An 18404-nucleotide genomic window follows, 5' to 3' on the forward strand; every position below is an offset into this window, starting at 1 on the left:
CTAGGCTGGATTTGAGTGTGTCCCACCAAAGTCCCCCAGCCCCTCACCTGGGGAGTGAACTTGCAGCACTGTTCATAGGAGGTGAAGGCCCCACCTCGGATCTCCACCTGGCTCGCGATCACATCTGGGCGCCTCAGGCTCCTCAGGATTCTAACTAACTGACGCTTTTCCTTCAGAGAACAAAGAGGACCCTTCTCCAGGAAGGCTATCTGGGCTCCAAGAGCTGATCCTCTTTCTTGTTTTGTGAACTCACCATAGGCTCTGAGTAGCACGTTAGAGCTGCTTTTCCATTTTTTTCCCGTCTCTACTTGTGGGAAACAACTATTTTTTATTTGTCACTAACGAGTAAGGTCTACAAGGCACAAGCCACCACAGGCGTCCCTAACAAGTGCTACAGAATAACTGGAGCAATTGCACATGAATGACTACTTTAACCTAAGGCGTATTTACAGTGTGTTCATGCCTTAAATAATTAGCACGTTTACCCTGTCATATGGTGCCAGCCTGTAGAGACGCAACCTGGTTCTTCCTGCCCTCGGCCTCAGTGAGTCAACTGTTTTAAGGACTGAGTGTTGAGGTAAGGTGTTAGCCCATAGGCGGCATGTATAGGTGTGACTTCTGGCTTCTATATTCCTTTGATATCTTGATTTATGATCTCGGGGCTGGTTATTATTTGCTCTTACAGGTCACCAGAGAAGCTAGCCACGGCACTTCAGCGAGGTTCCTGGTCCTCAGATTGGGAGGCAGTCATGTCCTACATTCTCTCTTGTTAATGGTTTCCCCTGCTAGAGACTAACATCAGACACGTGGACATTAGGGTTTCGTCTTCCAGGACTCCGTCTGTTTTATGCTATTTTTGTGTGTTCCCGACCGACCGAGAGGCCATGGTTTCTTGGGTGAGCTTCTTTCAGCTTTGTGTAAGACTAGATTGCCTTGGGTCTCAGAACTGCTTTCAGTGTGACATTCTGGAACACACAAGCTGGTCGTAGACTAAAACTGCCCTAGACTCATTGCTAGGCTGTGGGGAGCTTGACTCTAGAGCCTCCTCAATTGGGTACCTACTTGTTAGAGGTAACTTTTTAAAATTGTGGTAAAATTGATCTCGTTTCCCATTTTTTAATGTTTAGCCCAGTGGTGTTGAGCACCTTTTTCTGTTGTATGACTATCACCACCTCTTAACTCCCTCCCCCCTCCCCCCAGCCCAGAATTGAGGACAAACCCAGGACCTTGCATTTATGAGGCAAACTCTCTGCCATTGAGCTAAATCTGCAAACCCTAATTCTATTCCTTGATTCTACCCCTCTCTCTCAGTCTCTGAATGAATCTGCTGATAGCTACATCTTCATACAGAAGTGGGTTGTACAGTGTTTGTATTTTCCATCTGAAAGACTTGATGTTTCTGTCCTTATAAGTTGGATGGAATTCACCCATAGAAACATCAGGTGCCGGGTGGTAGTGATGCATGCCTTTAATCCCAGTACTCAGGAGGCAGAGGTGGGTGAATCTCTGTGAGTTTGAGGCTAGCCTGGTCTACAGAGTGAGTTCCAGTACTACCTGTCTCAAAAGACCCCACCCCCAAAAAGAAGAAAGAAGGAAAGAGAGAGAGAGAGAGAGAAGAAGAAGAAAAGAAAGAAAGAGAAAGAAAGAAAGAAAGAAAAGAAAAGAAAAGAAAACATCAGACCTGTGAAGAGGGTGGTTTCATGACCACTGAAGTTTCTTTCTTGAAACTGATGTATTTAGAATTTCATCTGTTCAGAGACCATTTTTTCCCCAGAAGTGTTTTCTGTTTCAGTGACTATACTGAATGCATTGCCTACCATTTAGCTAGGTACAGATTGTTCATAACAGAGTAAACGTTCTGGTTATTTTCGGAAATTGAGAAAACATTAGGGAGTTTGCTTTTAATAATTTGTCCAGCAAACTCAGGAATTGCCAACACTGGCCCAGAAAGCCCACTGCTCTGAAGAAACCCCCACCCCCACCCCAAAGAGGAATATAAGAGCTGGGCATGAGCCATGAAGTGGCACAGGCCTTTCCATAACCCCAGCATTTGGGAAGTGGAGGCAGGAGGGTCCAACCTGAGCTACACAGTGAGACCTGCTTCCCACTCCACCCACCCCCCAAATACAGAAGAATGAACAATGGCACAGGAAACTTTGGAAGTAAGGCAGGATCCACCTGCAGGGAGTTGAACTGGATCAGACTGCCACACATGGCCCTTTCCTGGGTTACTGAAAATGGCCGGTACCATAGCAGGTGGGTGTCTGATCTGTCTTTCCTGATGATCCAGATGCTCAGGATCCAGACAAAGGCAGCCAGAAGCCAGAAAGCATTTTCTCAGTGGGTACTATTGACCTGTCCTCTGATGCCTACCCAGGACATTACTGATGAATCCCGGCTTCCTGCGTTTAACTGCCATGCTAGAGGAAAGAGATAAGGAAAGGGAAGCCAGAGTGGTAGACATACATGCAATCATTCCAGGGCAGAGAGGACTTGGCTACACAGCACATTGAAGGTCATCATAGCACATGAGACTTGTCTCAAAACAACAGCAAAAGACAGGGGCGATGAATCAGCAAAGACCTTACCTCACAAGCATGAGGACTGGAGTTAGGATTCCCAGGACCTTGTAAGAGCTGGATAAGTGTGGTAGCCTGCCTGTAATCCTAGTCCATGAGAAACAAACACAGGAAATCCCCAGAGCAAGCTGGCTAGACAGACTGGCTTACATTGTAAGTTCCAGGTTCAGTGAGAGACCCTGCTTCAATATACAAGTCATGGAGGAAGACACTTGACCTTTACCTAGGACCTACACACACACACACACACACACACACACACACACACACACACACACGCACGCACGCACACACACACACACACGCACGCGTGAGTGCACATACACACACACAGGAGCAAGCAAAGCAAACACAAGCTTTTATTAAGGAAAATCAATGAAAAGTGAGTGAAACTCCTGAGAGTTGCAGGGGTCCTAAGAAAAGCAAACCCCACCACTGATCTGTTTGTCTGGGAGCTTTTTAGAGAACTTATAGCAGAAACTGGACAAAGACTAAGGCAATTTCTATTGAGATTAGTTAGTTTTCTGAGCATACCATCGGTTCAGCCAGTTGGAGGGTTCCATATTCTTTGCGTTTTCTCCTGACCCAACCAAGCAGATGGTCCACACAGGTTATCCACGAACTGCTCACCCATCAAGGGGTGGGTGATGTTCCTCCCTGCCCATTTCTGGCTTCTGCTTTAACACCAGGGTGTTGCTACTCTCCAACCTTGCAGGTGTTGCTGGTCCCCTCCACCCCCCATAAGGCCCAGGAAGTAGCAAACACAGAGCTTCCGCTGTCCCTCCTCCGTGGAGTCAAGGTGGGTCAGGACCAGAGGATGGAATACTGACAATCATAAAAGTTGAGCAAAGCCTCAGTGTTCAGAGGGTTTGGGGTTGGTTGGTTTGTTTATTTTAAATGGCTCCATTTTGTGAGCCTGATTGATTTCCACATGTAGATCTCATTTCCAGTCTCTTCCCCACTGGGAACATCTACCCCACACACACACTGTTGGTCTTCTGGGGTGGACACCCCCTTACTCTAAGTCACACTGTCCCCATCTGACCAACCAAAGCCACCAGTAACCCAAGGCTTCAAAGAGAAGCTCTGAAGGACTGAGGACAAAGTCCCTCCTGGGGACTTAAGTCCTTCCCTAGTGAGAGGAATAGGTGTCCATCCTCCCATCCAGGATCTGGACTAATTTTGTCATATGCTCTGGTCAAACTGGTATCATTATTCTGGCTTTCTTCTGGTTACAGTAGAAAAATCATTGCCCATTATTTTATTAATATTTTAATTTTAAAAGTTTTTATAAATAGTATATTTTGATAATATTCTTTCCCCCAACTCCTCCCAGATTCTCCTTACCCATCCCACATCATGCTCTAATGCTCTCAAAAAAAATAAAAACAAACAAGCAAAAAACTAGTAAGACAACAAAACATAACAAAAATGCACAAAAAATATTGTGTCTGTTTTGTGTTGGCCAATTACTTCTGGGCACGTGGCCTTCCTTGGAGTGGTTAATATACCCTGTAACACTCCATGAGAGAAAACTGGTTTCCCTTTTGCCAGCAGGTGATCAATTGCAAATAACTTCTTGGTTAGGAGTGGGACTTGGTGCCCACTCACCCCTTTCAGTGTTGGGATGTTGTCTGGTTTGTACCTGTCCAGGTCTTGCCCATGCTGTCACAGTCTCTATGAGATCATAAGGGTATTAGTTCCATTGTGTCTGGAAGATGAGTCATCACCATGCCTGGCTTTTACAGTCTTTCCTCCTCCTTTTCAGCACAGATCCCTGAGCCCTGAGGGGAGAGTTTTGTATAAGGATGATAAAGGCACCCCATTTGGGACTGAATGCTCCAAAGTCTTTCATTCTCCACACGTTGTCCAGTTGTGGGTCTCGCTGTTAATTCCCATCTACTGCAAGAAGCTTTTCCCATCCACTGGTCTGAGCCCAGCCAAGTGTGGTGGTTATGGGTACCTGACCTATGGGCTGGCTGGGAGTCTCAATGGAGTGACAATGGGCTACAAAGAATGGCTGAAAAGGGCAGTGGGGAAGAACTAAGGGGACCTCAGACCCTGGGTCCTCCAAGTTCCAAGGGGATGGAGGTGGCCTCTATTTTATTTGCTTTTTATAATGATAAGACTACATAGCAGAATTTATATGTTAACCATTTTTTTATAATTTATTTTTTATGTTCATTGTTTTGTTTTTGTTTTTGTTTTTTCTTTTTGCCTGCGTGTATGACTGTGTGAGGGTGTCAGAAGCCCTAGAACTGGATTTACAGACAGATGTGAGCTGCCATGTGGGTGCTGAGAATTGAATTCAGGTCCTCTGGAAGTGCAACCTGTAATTGTTGTAGCTCCAGTGGAAATGTATCCCACAGTTGGGAGCCAAGGAATAGCACAAAGTCATTGTAACCATAGGAGCTTATAGCCCTGCTCCAGGGAAAGGTTTCTCCAATGCAAATGTAACAACTCTGCTCCCTCAGGAGAGGATTTCCCAGGGAAGTTGTTACAGCTCAACTCTGGAGAAGTGTTACAGCTCTGCTTAGGTCCAACAGAGTGTAACAATTCTGCTCAGCTAGCGGAAAGCCTTCCCAGAAAAAGTGTTACAGTTCTGTTCCCGCTCTGGCAAAAGTTGTTACAGATCAGCTCTGCCCCTGCAAAAGTGTTACACCACACAACAAACCTCACTCAAGAGATTTATGGGGAAGGAAGAATGCAGGAGGGTGGCTGCCTTGGGTAAGAAGCAACAGCAAACTGAACAGGGTACAGAGCTTATACAGGGTTTCTTGGAGGGGGTGGAACTTTCCAGGGTGGCTTGGGATTGGTGGATTTTTGTGGTCTGATTCTACAGCAAGCTCAGGGATTGGTGGGCTTTCAATCCCTGCTCCTGGATTCAAGTCAGAGTCAGGGTTTTTTTTCCCTTGGCCTTTTTTACCCTGTGGGTGAAAACCTACAACCAGTCCTCTTAACCACTGAGCCATCTCTCCAGCCCTGTACTTTAACCACTTTAAACTGGGAAAATTTATTGGCTTTTAGTTCATCTCCATACTGTATAAACATCACTGTTATTTAATTCTATGACATTTTCCTCACCCTCAGAAAAACTTCAGATGCATTGATTCATGTTATTTTTCTTGTTATTTTTATTATTTCTATTATTCTTGTTATTTTTTCTTTTGGAGACAGGGGTGGGGGTGGGGGTGGGGGGATGATCTAGGTTGGCCTCGAATCCCCTATGTAGTTGAGGATGACCTTGAACTCCTGATCTTCCTGCCTCTACCTCCTGAGTGCTGGGATTTCAGTTATGTGCTACACTCCTGGTTTACCATGGTACAGGAGATCCAATACAGAGCTTTGTGTAAGCTAGGCAAGCACTCTACCAACTAAGATGCATTCACAGTCCCCATTGGTTTACTTTCTAAGTAACTGATCATTGACTTTCTGCTCTATAGATTTGCCTATTTAGAACTTTTTATATTAATAAATGACTGTAATGCCAAACTTCTTTTCCTTAATACAACGATATAATATTTTCAAAGTTCATCCATCCTGTGTGTGTATTCATACATACATATGTGTATATATATCTATATCTATATTTAGAGAGAGATATGTTATATATTATACTATATATCATCAGTTCATTAACTCCTGAGCATTTGTCTTCACCATGCAGTTGCTATAGATAATACTTCTATACACACTGAGGTTTCTGTGTAGACAAAAGCCTTTCCTTCTCATCTTTGTTTTACTTCTTACATTTTAAGATGGACGGCTTTTATGTTTTTCTTACCCAGTTGACCTTGTCAGGATGCTCATTCCATATTATATAGAGGTGAGAGCAGACATCCTTTTGGGTTCCTGACTCCAGAGCAGCTTTTGCTCTCACTATAGATGATAATTCTTGCCACGGGGGTTTCCTTGTAGCTGATGTCAGCAGATTCTAGGGGTTCTCATCTATTCCTAGCTGTTGAGTGACATTATCAGTTAAGGGTTGTAATTTGCTAAGTGCTCTTTCTGGATCGTGGAGGAGAGTGTGTGGGCATTGTCCTTCCTATGGTATTGTTTTCAGATGACTTTTGTTACTGACATAAACCCTACTTCCTTATGGTGTATAATGCAGTTTATATCTTGCTGGATTTGGGGTACAGATCTTTTTGGAGGATTTTGCACTCATACTCCTGGGAAATACATAGTTTCCTTTTCTAACTGGATTCATCAGTTTGCTACTAGTGTAGTTCTGGCCTCAGAGAGATTCAGGAAGTATCTCACATCTATTTTTCAGAAACATTGTAAGGGATTGGTGTTGGTTCACTAGGTAAGCAACGATGCATCTCCTTCTTGGTGGGTAGTTATTATTTTTTTAAAGGAATATAAAACTATTTATTGACCACTGTTCACCATTATTTACAATAAAGTAAATATACAGTTGGTTCTGATACCACAAAGTTACTTTTCTGGCTCATTGAACCAGAATCCAAATACTGAAAAGATTGATCCTACCAGCAAGGAATGAGTCAGGGTAAAGAAAAAGCATGCAAGTCATTAATTTATATTACCAAATTTTGTTCATTTATGTCAGCGGGTCTGAAATTGCCAACATCATCTCTAACCATGATTCCATTTCCACAGCAAACAGATATTCCACAAATCATAAACTTTTAGTAGATTTCAACTTTCTACAAAGGAACAGTTCATTAGAGGAACCTTTACATGCCCATTTAAGTCTTTTTTGTTTGGTTTTTAGAGACAGGGATTCTCTCTGTAGCCCTGGATGACCTAGTCTAAATCGGAGATCAGTCTGCCTTCATGCTGGAATTAAAGGCATGCACCACTACACCCAGCTTAAGTGTTGTTATTAAATCATACTACTACTTTGTCTAATTCCATTTTCTGAAAAGGGAGTTTATAAGGACAAACTTTTGTATATAAACTACTGTATTTATGTGATAATACATAAATTCTGATGTGGTTGCTTTAAAACTATCCAGTAAATTACAGAATCATCTACTTAATCTGAAAGGTTATGATTCTAAGAAAATGTTCACAATGATGGAATCTCATCAATACGTGTTTTCATCTACAGTTTTTGAGTATTAAAAAATGAAAAACAGTTACATAAGTGTTTTATGCATATACAGGCATACAAGCAAAAAAAAAAAAAAACAGAATGGTTCTTCTGTGTCCCAGTTAAAAATAAGTTCTGATTGAGTAATGGCTATAAAATCTCCTCAGCGTTTAAGAAAAGCTGTTCTTCAAAGCCAAGGAAATACAACATGGTATCAAATATTCTATTGTTAAAGAAGCAACTACAGAAAGCTTTCATTTGCTCAAAGGAATCAGTGCCTTTTGATGCAGAACAAAACCCGAAAATATCCCAACTAACTGTCAATACTTCAAAGCCAGCATATCAAACTCTATTTTCACTAGAACGCTATTTTTTCCACGCCAGTAATTCAAAACCCAAGATCCAGATTTTATATACATATAAATATATATTAAAATGCAAACAATTATTGCGCCTCATCTTCTGGACAAGAATGCCAAGTCAGCCTCTCCTCATAAAAGACAATGACAATCTGAGGACACTCCACGTTCGCCTCCTTTGCCAGCACCAAGTCGGCCTCCTCTGAGTCCTTCCACTTCGTGAGAATCATTAATTCTCCACTGCCGCCTGGGGCCCCGATTATTCGTGCAGGATCAGGACCCCGCAAAGCCCCTGGGTTTGTAGGCAGCAGCTCCTCTCTTCTATTGAATTGCTATCATCAATTCACTGTCAGATAAGATTTCCTTTTTGTACCAGCTTCTTCTTTACCAGCTTTTTGAGAATTAAGAAGTGCTTCAATTAATTCTGGACAATCTAAATTTTCTTCTGGTTCCCAAGTATTATCAGCATCTGTGAACCCTTTCCACTTGAGGAAATACTCCACCTTCCCATTCGCTACACGCTGGTACAGTACTTTTTCTACCACAAATCTTCAGGCTCTGCCTCTTCAACTTTTTTACTCTTTCCATTCTGTTTCTTTCCCATTTTTTTGCAATGTAGTTTTATTGGAGGCCATTATTTTTTTTAAATGAAAGACTTGAAGAATTCACCGATCAGAGCCGGCAGCGGGTCTTGCAGAGTTTCCGGCTGCACGCCTCCGTGGGCAGTTATTAACTACTGTTGTTATTATTACCTTGATCTCCCTGCCTATTATAAACATATTCAGATTTCATACTCTTAAGTCAGTGTTCTGGTTTCTGCCTTTGTAGCCATTTGTTCATTTTATCTGGACATGGAATTATCCATGGAATTTCCTTTTTATATCCCTAAGATATGTAGTGACACTCTCTCTTTTTTTTTATATCTCTAAGATATGTAGTGACACTCTCTCTTTTTTTATATCTCTAAGATATGTAGTGACATTCTTTCTTTTGTTCCACAATTAATAATATGAATCCCTGCTATCTTTGTATTTTGATCAGTCTACCTAGAAACCTTGGTTCTGTTTTGCTTTTTGGTTTTTGTTTTTCTCTATTGTTTTTCTACTTTCATTATTTTATACTTTCATTATTATATTTTTCCTTCTGTTGGCCAGGGGTTAGCATGTTCTTTTTTTTTTTGGCATCTTATGTTTATCAATTTGGGATTTGTAAAATGTCTGTTTGTTTTTTGTTCGAAGTGTCTCAGGTAGCTCATGCTGGCCTCAAATTCAATATGTAGTCAAGCCTTGATCTCCTAACCCTCTTGCTTCTACTCCTAACTACAGGGATTACAGGCCTGCATACCATGCCTGGTTTGTGGGGTGCTGGGGATTGAACCCAGGGCCTGCTGCATGCTAGGCAAGCATTCTGCCGACTGTATTCACCGCCTGCCATACTTCTTTTTTAAATACAGGCATGTACAACTATAAGTTTCCCTCTAAACATGTTTTTCTCCTCTAAAATATCACGACAAGCTGCACCTCATAGAATTTAAAGTTTTAATTTATCTTAAAGAATTACCCCATTTCCCTTATAATTTCTTTAATACATAGATTATTTTAGGATTATGTCCCTTTACTTTTGTATGGTTTGAACTTATCAAATTCCTTTGTTACCAATCACTAATTTCATTGCCTTGTGGTGGAAAAACACACTTTGATGATTCCAATACTTTTCATTTATTGAGACTAGTTTTATGGTATAGTATTATTCATCTGCACTTGATAAGAACGGATATTGTTATTATTGGGATATCTTTGTTATTGGGTGGAGTGTTCTATCAACATCTGTTAGATCTGGCTTATAGAGTCATTCAAATCACCTGTATAATAACTGACTTTCTGTCTATTTGTTTTATCCATTATTTAAGATGTGCTAGGATTAAGGGTGTGACTCAGTAGTAAAGCACTCTTCTAACTTGTGAGAGGCTGTGGGTTCAGCTTTTGGCACCAGAAACTAATGAGTTAATTAACGTGAAAGTGAACTATTGAACTAGTAATGTTGGGTTGTCTGTTTCTTCCTTTACCTCTGTAAGGTGCTGCTTCAGGCTTTGAGTAGCTGTTGCTAGGTACATGAAATGTATGTTCATAATTATTATAGTTTTGACACCTTGATCCTTTTATCTCTATTAAATTTATTTGTCTCCTGTAACAAGTTTTTAATTAAGGTCTACTCTATCTGAAAGTAGTCTGACACAATTTATCATTTATTGTTTGCATCATATATTTCTCCTTCCTTTTAGTTGCAATCTATTTAAATCTTTTGAATCTAAACATTATCTTTTTGTTTTCGTAGTTTTTATCATCTCTGCATTCTCTTATACTTCTATGTAATGTAATTTCTAGTATGGTAGGATTTAGATATGTCCATTTGTTTTCTGTACTGTATTATATATATATATATATATACACACACACACACATACATGTATGTGTGTATATATACAGTTTGTGTCTTCTTTGTTACTCTATTCCTCCTTTATGCTCTTCTCTTGTGTTAACTTCTAATTATCATTTTTATCTTTTTATCTACATGTTTCCTTAGTTATTTCCTTAGATATTTTCCTGAAGATTGCCATTGTCTTAATTTATAACATTATTCATATCCATTCCAATTGAATTACAATAGTATATAAAAACTTCACTCCTGTTCTACTTTGTTCCTGATCTCCTATGCATATATATTACATCTTTATCTATTATTTGCCCCTCAATAAAAAATATATACACATATATATTTGTTTTATATATATATATATATATATATATATATATATATATATATATGATTTCTCATTGTGGTTACCTTTTAAATAAAAGAAAAATAGTTACAAAAGTATCTTTGTCCCGACTTTTACTTACGGAACAGTCATGTCATCTATGTGGTTTTCTTTGCTGGTCTTCTGTTCTTTGTTGTGTTGTATTTGTGCTACTACCAGATATCCCTCCAGATATCCTTTAATCCTAGAAGATTCTCAATTTCCAAATTATTCCTTAAATTTTTATTACGTTTATTTATTCAGGGGAGCTGTGCACGGAGGTCAGAGGACAACTTGTGGGAGTCAGTTCTTTCCCCCTACCGTGTGGGTCCCAGGGATCAAACTCGGGTCCTAGAGCCGGTGGCAAGCATCTTTACCGGCTCTGTCATCCCGCCAGCTCCCGGATTAGTTTTGGTTGACCAGTTCTGCCAGAGCTGTGTCTCTCACTTTCTGGAGAGTGTGTCGGTCTCTCCTTTGTGTCTGGTGATGGCTTTCCTTGGTAGAGAATTCTTACGTTGACAGGTGCTTTTCTTTCAGCATTTCGAATATGACATGCTGCTGCCTTCTGCTCTCCCTGGCTCCCGATGGGAGACCCGCATTTGGTATTCCTGAGAATTACTTGTCCACAAGGAAGGCTGCTTCTCTTTTAGTGCTTTTAAGTTTCTCTCTTAGGCCTCAATTTGCAACAGTTTTTATCATGATCATGTTCATATGAGAATCTCTTTGAGTTTGTCCTACATAGTGCTTTTTAAACTCCATATGTAAATGTTTTACATTAAATTTGTGGACTTTTCATCCATTTCTTTTTCCATTGTTCTTTCTTCTTTTCCTTTGGAGACTCACGTTCACAGGTAGTCTCTGAGGGTCTGATCATTTTCCTTCATTGTTTCATCATCTGTTTTCAGACTGGAATCTCAATTGACCTATTTTCAGTTTTACAAATTTGTTCTTTTTTTTCACATGCCTAAATCTGCGGTGGAATATCTCATTTAAAAAATTGGCTAGGCCGGGCGGTGGTGGCACACGCCTTTAATCCCAGCACTCGAGAGGCAGAGCCAGGTGAATCTCTGTGAGTTCGAGGCCAGCCTGGGCTACCAAGTGAGTTCCAGGAAAGGCGCAAAGCTACACAGAGAAACCCTGTCTTTAAAAACCAAAAAAAAAAAAAAAAAAAAAAAAAGGCTAATGAAAATTTCAATTTCAGAACGTTTGTTCAGCTATTTGCTATTTGTTTTCTATCTCTTCATTGATATTTTCTATTTATTTAACATCTTTTTTGTTTAACATCTATATTGTTTAACATTTTCGTTTTCTCAAGATAGTGTTTCTCTTTGTAGCTTTTGCTTTCTTGGAACTTGTGGTGTAGATCAGGCTAGCCTTGAACTCACAGAGATCAGCCTGCCTCTGCCTCCCAAGTGCTGGATTAAAGGTGTACACCACCACCTGGCTCATTATTATGTTTTTATTTAGTTCTTTGATATAATTTTTCACCAAAACATTTTTTTTTCTTTGTGAAAAGGTCTCATGTAACCATGTCAGGCCTGGATCTGACTGTGTAGGCCAGGCTGGCTTTGAACTCACAGAAATCCACTTACCTCTGCCTCTGGGTACTGGAATTAAAGGCATACACTACCATGCCCAGCCTCCCCAAATTGACACTTTATTGCATAAATATTATACAATTAATTGTATACAGTTAGAATAGAAATTCTGAAGCTGTGGAGCTTTGTGTTGGATTTTACACTTTGACAATTGAATACATTTTTGTGCATTTATCTACCACAAAAGATGAAAAAGTTAGGACAGAATTAGAACTAGAAAAACAGTCTTTCCTCCCTTGTGTTACTTCCTGCTGTGTATTTGGTCACAATGTGTTATCTAAACCCAAAGATCATTTTCCTTCCCTTTGTACTTAAAAAATTAATCATAGGAAATTCTAAAGAATCTCGGTCCTGTTAGTAAGGGAACAGTAAGAACCTAAAAGAATGTGAACTCTAACAAGCTACAGAAGCAGTCTGCGGCAGCTTGGTGGGACGTTGGGCCCTTTGTTTCCAGAGTTGTTAGGGTCAAAGCCTTGGTCCTCTTGGCGCCACCAGCCTGCTGTCCCATCCACCCCGTTGGCCCTGACAGCCTTAACAGGCTAGGATCAGCCACCTGTCTCACATGGGTCCAAGAATTAGTGAAAAGTGAGAATGATTTACTTAATGTGGTCACATCTGGGAAATCCCCAAGTCCATTTTCTGGGCCCTGACATAAGGTTTATTTAGGTTTAAGTAGAGGGCAAGAGGTGTACATAGGTAAGCAATCCTGGTCAAGGTGGAGTCTTGCCTATCGCTGTCTCTGCTCCAGTCTCTCCTGCAAGGTGGACTAAGAACTTATCAGAACAGTGTGAAATCTCTCCAAGGAGAAAAGTTCTCCCTGGATGGCCCAAGGCTTCAAAGGCTTCAGCCTTCTCCTTTCCCAGCATGAGACTCCCTGAGACTCCTGAGAGAATCCCAATTCTCTGGGTTCGTTGTCTCAACAGTCTGATAGCCCGATGGAGAGGCCTTGTTCCTCTGCTTAGAATATCTTTGCTCCTGCCTAGGATAGTTCACCTTTCAGGGTAGGAAGCTCATTTGTGTTATTGTTTACCCTAATGCTAAACTACTCTCACAGAGTAACCAGACCAAATCTGAATTAATATAAAAATGTTTCCACCTTCCCTGGACACTTTTCTTCCTCTACAGTACTACTTGCAGGGCTGAAGTCTAAAATGGTGCTCTATCCCATATTGGTGGCCTGGGTAAATACACCGAGGTGTGGCCCAGTGACTCACTCTGTAACTCCACTCTCTCCAGGAACTGAGCCACGTCCACATGCACAGGAGCCCCAATGCCAGATGTCAAAAGTCAATGTTTTCTTAGGAGAGGAAACATGTCGTGGAATGATTAACACCTACAAGCGATCTGAATCCATTCTACAGTTGCTCCTCTTCTCTGCAGCTTGTAGTGGGGAATACTCACTAGACACACAGGGTCTCCATGAGGAAATAACCGAAGCTGCCAGCACCAAGGCTTTGCATCCTGTGATATCTGCAACACCGACCTTGGAAGCACAGCAGTTAATAACGTCCTGTCTGAGCAGAGCTTTTGAACCTCTGGAATTGTAGTTGGGAGGGTTCCACTCAGGTGTGTTCTTTTGAAAGTAGGGAGCAGCTGGCCTGTGTGAAAAAGTACCAAACCCAGGAACTACATGGCATTGATGGCCCTGGAAATGCTTTAAACAAGGACCATAAGCCCCACTCACCCTAACCTTTATCATTTAAAAAAAAGAGAGCAAAAGTGTCCCTGTCCTCTCCTTGTAGGTGAGTACAAGATGGTCACCCACTTGCCTCTTACTGGCCATAAACCATACCAGGCTGAGAGAAAACAGTAAAAGTGCCTGATGGGCTGACAGCTGCATGGTGCTGAGGGGCCCGAGGATACTGGGTCCTCTCAAATTGGTTTGCTTGGATGAGAAGAAACATGTCTACCTGATGTCCACAGCATTATCCTTGACAAGTTATTAAATCATTTATAGCTGTTACCAAACCAGATTTTTGGCTCTAGAGAAGACCAGTCCATAGAAGTCCCTTTCTAAAGACTATCTTTTTGCACTGAGGACTATTGAGGTGTGATAGAAAAAAAAGTTAATATTTCAAGTACACAACATGGTGTTGACATGTCCATCATCTGATACAGTCACATTTAGAAGGGAAATAATAAGAATACTTCAGATATAAGCTTAGTAAGTTTTAAATATACAACACATTATTATCAACTATAATTGCTCACAGAATATTCAGTTCTCAGAAGTTACTCAGCGTTAAAGTGTATAACCTTTCACCAACTTTCCTGTTTTATCCACTATCAGTTCTTGGTAACTCCCCTGTTTCTCCAATTTTAATTCTATGTCAGATTTCCTATAAAGGTGACACCAGTAACTATGGGTCACAAATTGCAGAATTTCCTTTTCTAAGTCTGAGTAATATTCCACTATGAAAACTGCCCTCTTTGACCAATTTCCATAATTCTTTCAAGAGAAAACTGTTTCGTGGCATCATGGAATTTGCAGACAAATCAATGGAACTAGAAAAAGTCATCCTGAGTGAGGTAACCCAGACACAGAAAGACAAAATTGGTATATACTCATTCATAAATGGATATTAGCTGCAAAGTAAAGGATAACCAGACTACAATCCCCAGCCCCAAAGAAGCTAGGTAATTTCCCTGGGAAGGAGAAATAGAGAAAATTGTTTCTTAATGTAGCTGAGGCTTATGATGATGATCATGATGATGATGATGATGATGATGATCTAATTATGTGCAATAGAAGAGTTTCAGAGATTGTATAAAATATATTTAGACATTTGCTAACCTGTTCATTAAATCAATATGGAGTATTTAGTACTACACTCAAAGAACACAAGGGCCAATGAGAAATCATCCCTGCCTCCTGAAAACCTATAATGCAGGGAATTTTCAGTTTGAATTGAGAGACTGAAAGATAAGCTCTTTTGAGAAGAAAACCATAAACTGAGGTCACATGAAATTCTCACACAATTCTACAAAAAGCACCTCCCCACTACATGTCAAATTTCATTCAGATGAGTGGTATGTGCCTGTAATCCCAGGACTCTGAGGTAAGAGCAGAATCATGAGTTTGTTGTAGGATAATCTTTTTGTACATTGTGAAGATGTGTCTCTGCTAAGGCACTTTATTATTGCTTTAATAAAGAGATGAATGACCAATAACTAGGCAGGAGAGGACAGGTGGGATCTCCTGGAAGTGATAAGAACTCTGGGAAATAGAGAGGTGGGATTCACCAGTGAGACATGGAGCAAGTTGGACGTACCGTATGGAGGAGAGTTAATGAGCCACATGGCAGACGTAGATTAATATAAACAGGTTAATTTAAGTTATAAGAACTATCTAGGAGCAAACCTAAGCTAAGATCAAGCTTTCATAATTAATAAGAAGTCTCAGTGTCATTATTTGGGTGCTGGCAGTCAAAAGAAAGTCATACTACATGAGTTCAAGGTCAGCCTAGGCTACAGAACAAATTGATTATCAGCCTGAGCTACAAAATAACACTTTGTCTTAGCAAAGGGAGAAATGATGAACTAAGTGGAGCTCTTGCCTATCATCCACAGTGCGCTGGGTTTGATTCCCAGCACTGCCAAAAACATGTTCTAAAAATGAAACATCAAACTTCTTTCTCTTGATGTTGTAAATAAGTAGCAAATAAGCATCTTGAAACTTCATTTCTGGTCAACATAACAGATATGTGATATATATATATATATATATATATATATATATATATATATATATATTAATTCCAGGCACTTTAAAGAGGGGATATAACTTGCATTTTATATGAAAAAAATAGACCTGTGCGCTGGAGAGATGGATCCACGGTTAAGAGCACTTGCCATTCTTCCAGCGCTCAAAAGTTCAGTTCCCATGACCCACATAGGTGATTCACATCCAACTGTAGCTGCAGTAGCTGCAGTTCCAGTGTATCTGATGCCCTCTTCTGGTCTCTACAAGCACCTGCACCCATGTGCACATACCCATACATAAAACACATGCATACACAGAATAACTAAGTCATTAAAAAATAATATAGACCTAGGGAGTAGTGAATTTTTAGTGTTTCTTTCTTACATATTCTTCATAGAATACTTAGACTATGTGAACTAAAAAGAAGATAATAAAATTGCTCATAATTCTATTACTAAGGCATACTCACTGTTGTTTTAGGGCTTAACTTCCAATTTTGTGTCTATAATAGCAGCAAATTTTTGTAGTACACATGACAATAGCTGCCACCTCAGCATGTAGCTAACCCTATTACATCTAGCATCCCTATTGCATCCAGCATTTTGTCTGAGAAATGGGCTCAGCTTATCTGTGTGTTTACTACCAGTTTTAAAAGTAATAAATTGTGTGACTTTTTTTCAGCCATCTATTCTACTAAGGTATCATTTTTAAGTCATGATACAGAATTTTAACTGATTTGATTAAATAGATGCACTTAGTCAAAATATGTATTTTTTAACCCATTGCTATTATACTAAATGCCGGTGGTTAAGTATGTGTTGTTGTGATAGCACATTTAAAAAGACAAACCCCAACAAGATCTTGTCTCCAAGATTATTTTCTTAAAGCAAATTCTTAGAGGCAGTTCTGAATAGAAGGACTTAGGCAGTTTGTGTGTGTGTGTGTGTGTGTGTGTGTGTGTGTGTGTGTATGTGTGTGCATGTTTGTGTATGTGTGTGCATGTTTGTGTGTGTACACATGTATATGCATGCAGGATAGAAGTTGATGCTTGATGTTTTCCTTAACTACTCTCTATCTTGCTTTTGGGGATAGGTTCTCTCTCTTTTCCTGGAGCTTGCAGATTCAGTGGGACTGCCCAAGGTGCTCTGGGGATCTTCACCTCCCCAGAACTGGGATTACAGATACAAGTCACCATACCTGGTTTAATTTTTTTTTGATGGGTGCTAGAGATTGAATTTGAGCCATCATGCTGGCACAGTAAGCATTTTGCTGACTTATCTCTCCAGCCCTGACTTGGACAGATTTTTGTTTTGTTTTGTTTTTTAAGGCTTTTAATAGACATTGCCAAGTCAATTATTCCTTTTGCATTCAATGTTTATATTCACAAATAACTTAATGATCATCTGATATTCTTCCATAGTATGAACAGTTTTTTTATAACATAGTGTTGTGGTTTGAAAGAAAATGGCCCCCATAGAGAGGCACTATTAGGAGGTATGGCTTTGTTGGAGTAGGTATGATCTTGTGGGAAGTATGTCACTGGGGGGGGGGGGTGAGGTCTTTTTTACTCACGCTGCACCCAGTAACACAGTTCACTTCCTGTTGCCTGCAGATCAGGATGTAGAACTCTCAGCTCCTTCTCCAGCACCATGTCTGTCTGTATGCCACCATGCTCTACCATGATGACAATGAACTAGACCTCTGAAAATGTAAGCCACCCCAATTAAATGTTTTCCTTTATAAGAGCTGCCAGGATCATGGTGTCTCTTCACAGCAATAGAAACCCTAACTAAGACAGAAGTTGGCACCAGGGACTGGTGTATTTCTGTGATAGGCCTGACCATGGTTTTTTTTGGAGGAATTTAGACTTTGGTACTTTGGGTTAGGAAAGCAGTAGAATGCTTTAAGCACTGCTTAATGGGCCATACTAGTAGGAGCATGGAAGACAATGGTGCTGAGAATGATTTGAATGGTAGAGGCCTGGCTCAAGAGGTATTAGATGGAAATAATTTTAGTATGTTGCCTGGAGATCATTCTTGTAATATTTTGGTAAAGAAAGACTGCTTTTTGCCTTTGTTTGAAGAGTCTGTCTGAGGCTAACGTGAAGAGATTTGGATTAATTCCATTGGCAGAAGAAATCTCAAAACAGCCTAGTATTGACTCTGTCGTATGGTTGTTAGTGTTAACTCTAATAAAGCTCTATAATGAAACGGAGCAAGCTGAGCAAAGAAAAATGCAAAATGTACAATTTGAGGAGAAAAGGAGCACGAGGAAGTCGAACAGAGCTAAGTCCTGTGTTTAAGGAGGAC

At 40.3% G+C, this 18404-nt stretch overlaps 1 long non-coding RNA gene and 1 pseudogene across 1 annotated transcript in view; one reads left to right on the plus strand and one right to left on the minus strand.

The window, feature by feature from the left end:
• The window catches only part of LOC131911202 (uncharacterized), a 39139-nt gene extending 21331 nt beyond the window's left edge, over positions 1-17808 (plus strand). The window contains exons 4-5 of the long non-coding RNA XR_009379296.1: positions 14852-14921; positions 17708-17808. This is a non-coding gene — a long non-coding RNA (uncharacterized LOC131911202). The remainder of the gene's footprint in view (positions 1-14851; positions 14922-17707) is intronic.
• On the minus strand, positions 8011-8668 carry LOC131911200 (chromobox protein homolog 3-like; annotated as a pseudogene).
• Positions 17809-18404: the final 596 nt, after the last annotated feature.

Source organism: Peromyscus eremicus, chromosome 5 (assembly GCF_949786415.1).
Source record: "Peromyscus eremicus chromosome 5, PerEre_H2_v1, whole genome shotgun sequence".
In the NCBI taxonomy this organism is placed as follows: domain Eukaryota; kingdom Metazoa; phylum Chordata; class Mammalia; order Rodentia; family Cricetidae; genus Peromyscus; species Peromyscus eremicus.